The sequence below is a fragment of the Panulirus ornatus genome, chromosome 10 (genome assembly GCF_036320965.1).
Source record: "Panulirus ornatus isolate Po-2019 chromosome 10, ASM3632096v1, whole genome shotgun sequence".
Classification (NCBI taxonomy): domain Eukaryota; kingdom Metazoa; phylum Arthropoda; class Malacostraca; order Decapoda; family Palinuridae; genus Panulirus; species Panulirus ornatus.
The window spans coordinates 48,553,597-48,561,096 of NC_092233.1; positions in this window are offsets into that span (position 1 = coordinate 48,553,597).

Consider the following 7,500-nt stretch of genomic DNA (forward strand, 5'->3'; position numbering starts at 1 on the left):
GGGTGGGTAACACTGCCAGGTGTTGGTGGCACCAGTGGGGCGGGTAACACTGCCAGGTGTTGGTGGCACCAGTGGGGCGGGTAACACTGCCAGGTGTTGGTAGCACCAGTGGGGCGGGTAACACTGCCAGGTGTTGGTAGCACCAGTGGGGCGGGTAACACTGCCAGGTGTTGGTGGCACCAGTGGGGCGGGTAACACTGCCAGGTGTTGGTGGCACCAGTGGGGCGGGTAACACTGCCAGGTGTTGGTGCACCAGTGGGGCGGGTAACACTGCCAGGTGTTGGTGGCACCAGTGGGGCGGGTAACACTGCCAGGTGTTGGTGGCACCAGTGGGGCGGGTAACACTGCCAGGTGTTGGTGGCACCAGTGGGGCGGGTAACACTGCCAGGTGTTGGTGGCACCAGTGGGGCGGGTAACACTGCCAGGTGTTGGTAGCACCAGTGGGGCGGGTAACACTGCCAGGTGTTGGTAGCACCAGTGGGGCGGGTAACACTGCCAGGTGTTGGTGGCACCAGTGGGGCGGGTAACACTGCCAGGTGTTGGTGGCACCAGTGGGGTGGGTAACACTGCCAGGTGTTGGTGGCACCAGTGGGGCGGGTAACACTGCCAGGTGTTGGTAGCACCAGTGGGGCGGGTAACACTGCCAGGTGTTGGTAGCACCAGTGGGGCGGGTAACACTGCCAGGTGTTGGTGGCACCAGTGGGGCGGGTAACACTGCCAGGTGTTGGTGGCACCAGTGGGGCGGGTAACACTGCCAGGTGTTGGTGGCACCAGTGGGGCGGGTAACACTGCCAGGTGTTGGTAGCACCAGTGGGGCGGGTAACACTGCCAGGTGTTGGTAGCACCAGTGGGGCGGGTAACACTGCCAGGTGTTGGTGGCACCAGTGGGGCGGGTAACACTGCCAGGTGTTGGTGGCACCAGTGGGGCGGGTAACACTGCCAGGTGTTGGTGGCACCAGTGGGGCGGGTAACACTGCCAGGTGTTGGTAGCACCAGTGGGGCGGGTAACACTGCCAGGTGTTGGTGGCACCAGTGGGGCGGGTAACACTGCCAGGTGTTGGTAGCACCAGTGGGGCGGGTAACACTGCCAGGTGTTGGTGGCACCAGTGGGGCGGGTAACACTGCCAGGTGTTGGTAGCACCAGTGGGGCGGGTAACACTGCCAGGTGTTGGTGGCACCAGTGGGGTGGGTAACACTGCCAGGTGTTGGTAGCACCAGTGGGGCGGGTAACACTGCCAGGTGTTGGTAGCACCAGTGGGGCGGGTAACACTGCCAGGTGTTGGTGGCACCAGTGGGGCGGGTAACACTGCCAGGTGTTGGTGGCACCAGTGGGGCGGGTAACACTGCCAGGTGTTGGTGGCACCAGTGGGGTGGGTAACACTGCCAGGTGTTGGTGGCACCAGTGGGGCGGGTAACACTGCCAGGTGTTGGTGGCACCAGTGGGGTGGGTAACACTGCCAGGTGTTGGTGGCACCAGTGGGGCGGGTAACACTGCCAGGTGTTGGTAGCACCAGTGGGGCGGGTAACACTGCCAGGTGTTGGTAGCACCAGTGGGGCGGGTAACACTGCCAGGTGTTGGTGGCACCAGTGGGGCGGGTAACACTGCCAGGTGTTGGTGGCACCAGTGGGGCGGGTAACACTGCCAGGTGTTGGTAGCACCAGTGGGGCGGGTAACACTGCCAGGTGTTGGTGGCACCAGTGGGGCGGGTAACACTGCCAGGTGTTGGTAGCACCAGTGGGGCGGGTAACACTGCCAGGTGTTGGTAGCACCAGTGGGGCGGGTAACACTGCCAGGTGTTGGTGGCACCAGTGGGGCGGGTAACACTGCCAGGTGTTGGTGGCACCAGTGGGGCGGGTAACACTGCCAGGTGTTGGTGGCACCAGTGGGGCGGGTAACACTGCCAGGTGTTGGTGGCACCAGTGGGGCGGGTAACACTGCCAGGTGTTGGTGGCACCAGTGGGGCGGGTAACACTGCCAGGTGTTGGTAGCACCAGTGGGGCGGGTAACACTGCCAGGTGTTGGTAGCACCAGTGGGGCGGGTAACACTGCCAGGTGTTGGTGGCACCAGTGGGGCGGGTAACACTGCCAGGTGTTGGTGGCACCAGTGGGGCGGGTAACACTGCCAGGTGTTGGTAGCACCAGTGGGGCGGGTAACACTGCCAGGTGTTGGTGCACCAGTGGGGTGGGTAACACTGCCAGGTGTTGGTAGCACCAGTGGGGCGGGTAACACTGCCAGGTGTTGGTGGCACCAGTGGGGCGGGTAACACTGCCAGGTGTTGGTGCACCAGTGGGGCGGGTAACACTGCCAGGTGTTGGTGGCACCAGTGGGGCGGGTAACACTGCCAGGTGTTGGTGGCACCAGTGGGGCGGGTAACACTGCCAGGTGTTGGTAGCACCAGTGGGGTGGGTAACACTGCCAGGTGTTGGTAGCACCAGTGGGGCGGGTAACACTGCCAGGTGTTGGTGGCACCAGTGGGGTGGGTAACACTGCCAGGTGTTGGTGCACCAGTGGGGTGGGTAACACTGCCAGGTGTTGGTGGCACCAGTGGGGTGGGTAACACTGCCAGGTGTTGGTGGCACCAGTGGGGTGGGTAACACTGCCAGGTGTTGGTGGCACCAGTGGGGCGGGTAACACTGCCAGGTGTTGGTGGCACCAGTGGGGTGGGTAACACTGCCAGGTGTTGGTGGCACCAGTGGGGCGGGTAACACTGCCAGGTGTTGGTGGCACCAGTGGGGCGGGTAACACTGCCAGGTGTTGGTGGCACCAGTGGGGCGGGTAACACTGCCAGGTGTTGGTGGCACCAGTGGGGCGGGTAACACTGCCAGGTGTTGGTGGCACCAGTGGGGCGGGTAACACTGCCAGGTGTTGGTGGCACCAGTGGGGCGGGTAACACTGCCAGGTGTTGGTGGCACCAGTGGGGCGGGTAACACTGCCAGGTGTTGGTAGCACCAGTGGGGCGGGTAACACTGCCAGGTGTTGGTGGCACCAGTGGGGCGGGTAACACTGCCAGGTGTTGGTAGACCAGTGGGCGGGTAACACTGCCAGGTGTTGGTAGCACCAGTGGGGCGGGTAACACTGCCAGGTGTTGGTGGCACCAGTGGGGCGGGTAACACTGCCAGGTGTTGGTAGCACCAGTGGGGCGGGTAACACTGCCAGGTGTTGGTACCACCAGTGGGGCGGGTAACACTGCCAGGTGTTGGTAGCACCAGTGGGGCGGGTAACACTGCCAGGTGTTGGTGGCACCAGTGGGGCGGGTAACACTGCCAGGTGTTGGTGGCACCAGTGGGGCGGGTAACACTGCCAGGTGTTGGTGGCACCAGTGGGGTGGGTAACACTGCCAGGTGTTGGTGGCACCAGTGGGGCGGGTAACACTTCCAGGTGTTGGTAGCACCAGTGGGGCGGGTAACACTGCCAGGTGTTGGTGGCACCAGTGGGGCGGGTAACACTGCCAGGTGTTGGTAGCACCAGTGGGGCGGGTAACACTGCCAGGTGTTGGTGGCACCAGTGGGGTGGGTAACACTGCCAGGTGTTGGTAGCACCAGTGGGGTGGGTAACACTGCCAGGTGTTGGTAGCACCAGTGGGATGGGTAACACTGCCAGGTGTTGGTAGCACCAGTGGGGCGGGTAACACTGCCAGGTGTTGGTAGCACCAGTGGGGCGGGTAACACTGCCAGGTGTTGGTAGCACCAGTGGGGCGGGTAACACTGCCAGGTGTTGGTGGCACCAGTGGGGTGGGTAACACTGCCAGGTGTTGGTAGCACCAGTGGGGTGGGTAACACTGCCAGGTGTTGGTAGCACCAGTGGGGTGGGTAACACTGCCAGGTGTTGGTAGCACCAGTGGTGCGGGTAACACTGCCAGGTGTTGGTGGCACCAGTGGGGCGGGTAACACTGCCAGGTGTTGGTAGCACCAGTGGGGTGGGTAACACTGCCAGGTGTTGGTGGCACCAGTGGGGCGGGTAACACTGCCAGGTGTTGGTAGCACCAGTGGGGCGGGTAACACTGCCAGGTGTTGGTAGCACCAGTGGGGCGGGTAACACTGCCAGGTGTTGGTGGCACCAGTGGGGTGGGTAACACTGCCAGGTGTTGGTAGCACCAGTGGGGTGGGTAACACTGCCAGGTGTTGGTAGCACTAGTGGGGCGGGTAACACTGCCAGGTGTGGTGGCACCAGTGGGGTGGGTAACACTGCCAGGTGTTGGTGGCACCAGTGGGGTAGGTAACACTGCCAGGTGTTGGTGGCACCAGTGGGGTGGGTAACACTGCCAGGTGTTGGTGGCATCAGTGGGGCGGGTAACACTGCCAGGTGTTGGTGGCACCAGTGGGGTAGGTAACACTGCCAGGTGTTGGTGGCACCAGTGGGGTGGGTAACACTGCCAGGTGTGTGTAGCACCAGTGGGGCGGGTAACACTGCCAGGTGTTGGTGGCACCAGTGGGGTGAGTAACACTGCCAGGTGTTGGTTGCACCATTGGGGTGGGTAACACTGTCAGGTGTTGGTGGCACCAGTGGGGCGGGTAACACTGCCAGGTGTTGGTGGCACCAGTTGGGTGGGTAATACTGCCAGGTGTTGGTGGCACCAGTGGGGCGGGTAACACTGCCAGGTGTTGGTAGCACCAGTGGGGCGGGATAACACTGCCAGGTGTTGGTGCTCCAGTGGGGCGGGTAACACTGCCAGGTGTTGGTGGCACCAGTGGGGCGGGTAACACTGCCAGGTGTTGGTAGCACCAGTGGGGCGGGTAACACTGCCAGGTGTTGGTAGGCACCAGTGGGGCGGGTAACACTGCCAGGTGTTGGTGGCACCAGTGGGGCGGGTAACACTGCCAGGTGTTGGTAGCACCAGTGGGGCGGGTAACACTGCCAGGTGTTGGTGGCACCAGTGGGGCGGGTAACACTGCCAGGTGTTGGTGGCACCAGTGGGGCGGGTAACACTGCCAGGTGTTGGTAGCACCAGTGGGGCGGGTAACACTGCCAGGTGTTGGTGGCACCAGTGGGGCGGGTAACACTGCCAGGTGTTGGTGGCACCAGTGGGGCGGGTAACACTGCCAGGTGTTGGTAGCACCAGTGGGGCGGGTAACACTGCCAGGTGTTGGTGGCACCAGTGGGGCGGGTAACACTGCCAGGTGTTGGTAGGCACCAGTGGGGCGGGTAACACTGCCAGGTGTTGGTAGCACCAGTGGGGCGGGTAACACTGCCAGGTGTTGGTGGCACCAGTGGGGCGGGTAACACTGCCAGGTGTTGGTAGCACCAGTGGGGCGGGTAACACTGCCAGGTGTTGGTAGCACCAGTGGGGCGGGTAACACTGCCAGGTGTTGGTGGCACCAGTGGGGTGGGTAACACTGCCAGGTGTTGGTAGCACCAGTGGGGTGGGTAACACTGCCAGGTGTTGGTAGCACCAGTGGGGTGGGTAACACTGCCAGGTGTTGGTAGCACCAGTGGGGTGGGTAACACTGCCAGGTGTTGGTGGCACCAGTGGGGCGGGTAACACTGCCAGGTGTTGGTGGCACCAGTGGGGTGGGTAACACTGCCAGGTGTTGGTAGCACCAGTGGGGCGGGTAACACTGCCAGGTGTTGGTGGCACCAGTGGGGCGGGTAACACTGCCAGGTGTTGGTGGCACCAGTGGGGCGGGTAACACTGCCAGGTGTTGGTGGCACCAGTGGGGCGGGTAACACTGCCAGGTGTTGGTAGGCACCAGTGGGGCGGTAAGTGGGGTAACACTGCCAGGTGTTGGTGGCACCAGTGGGGCGGGTAACACTGCCAGGTGTTGGTGGCACCAGTGGGGCGGGTAACACTGCCAGGTGTTGGTGGCACCAGTGGGGCGGGTAACACTGCCAGGTGTTGGTGGCATCCAGTGGGGCGGGTAACACTGCCAGGTGTTGGTGGCACCAGTGGGGCGGGTAACACTGCCAGGTGTTGGTGGCACCAGTGGGGTGGGTAACACTGCCAGGTGTTGGTGGCACCAGTGGGGTGGGTAACACTGCCAGGTGTTGGTGGCACCAGTGGGGCGGGTAACACTGCCAGGTGTTGGTGGCACCAGTGGGGCGGGTAACACTGCCAGGTGTTGGTGGCACCAGTGGGGCGGGTAACACTGCCAGGTGTTGGTGGCACCAGTGGGGAGGGTAACACTGCCAGGTGTTGGTGGCACCAGTGGGGCGGGTAACACTGCCAGGTGTTGGTGGCACCAGTGGGGTGGGTAACACTGCCAGGTGTTGGTGCACCAGTGGGGCGGGTAACACTGCCAGGTGTTGGTGGCACCAGTGGGGCGGGTAACACTGCCAGGTGTTGGTGGCACCAGTGGGGCGGGTAACACTGCCAGGTGTTGGTAGCACCAGTGTGGCGGGTAACACTGCCAGGTGTTGTAGCACCAGTGGGCGGGTAGCACTGCCAGGTGTTGGTGGCACCAGTTGGGGCGGGTAACACTGAAAGGTGTTGGTGGCACAAGTGGGGCGGGTACACTGCCAGGTGTTGTTAGCACCAGTGGGGTGGGTAACATCTGCCAGGTGTTGTAGCACCAGTGGTGCGGGTAACACTGCCAGGTGTTGCTGGGCACCAGGGGGTGCGTAACACGGCCAGGTGTTGGTAGCACTAGTGGGGCGGGTAACACTGCAGGTGTTGGTGGCACCAGGGCTGGGGTACCACTGCAGGTGTTGGTGGCACTCAGTGGGGCGGGTAACACTGCCAGGTTGTTGGTGGCACCAGTCGCGCGGTAACACTGCCAGGTGTGGTGGCACCAGGGGGTGGGTAGCACTGCCAGTGTTGGTAGCACCAGAGGGCGGTAACACTGCCAGGTGTAGGTAGCACCAGGTGGGGCGGGTAACACTGCCAGGTGTTGGTAGCACCAGTGGGTGGGTAACACTGCCAGGTGTTGGTAGCACCAGTGGGGTGGGTAACACTGCCAGGTGTTGGTAGCACCAGTGGGGCGGGTAACACTGCCAGGTGTTGGTAGCACCAGTGGGGCGGGTAACACTGCCAGGTGTTGGTAGCACCAGTGGGGTGGGTAACACTGCCAGGTGTTGGTGGCACTAGTGGGGTGGGTAACACTGCCAGGTGTTGGTAGCACCAGTGGGGTGGGTAACACTGCCAGGTGTTGGTAGCACCAGTGGGGCGGGTAACACTGCCAGGTGTTGGTAGCACCAGTGGGGTGGGTAACACTGCCAGGTGTTGGTAGCACCAGTGGGGCGGGTAACACTGCCAGGTGTTGGTAGCACCAGTGGGGCGGGTAACACTGCCAGGTGTTGGTAGCACCAGTGGGGTGGGTAACACTGCCAGGTGTTGGTAGCACCAGTGGGGTGGGTAACACTGCCAGGTGTTGGTAGCACCAGTGGGGCGGGTAACACTGCCAGGTGTTGGTAGCACCAGTGGGGTGGGTAACACTGCCAGGTGTTGGTAGCACCAGTGGGGCGGGTAACACTGCCAGGTGTTGGTAGCACCAGTGGGGCGGGTAACACTGCCAGGTGTTGGTAGCACCAGTGGGGTGGGTAACACTGCCAGGTGTTGGTAGCA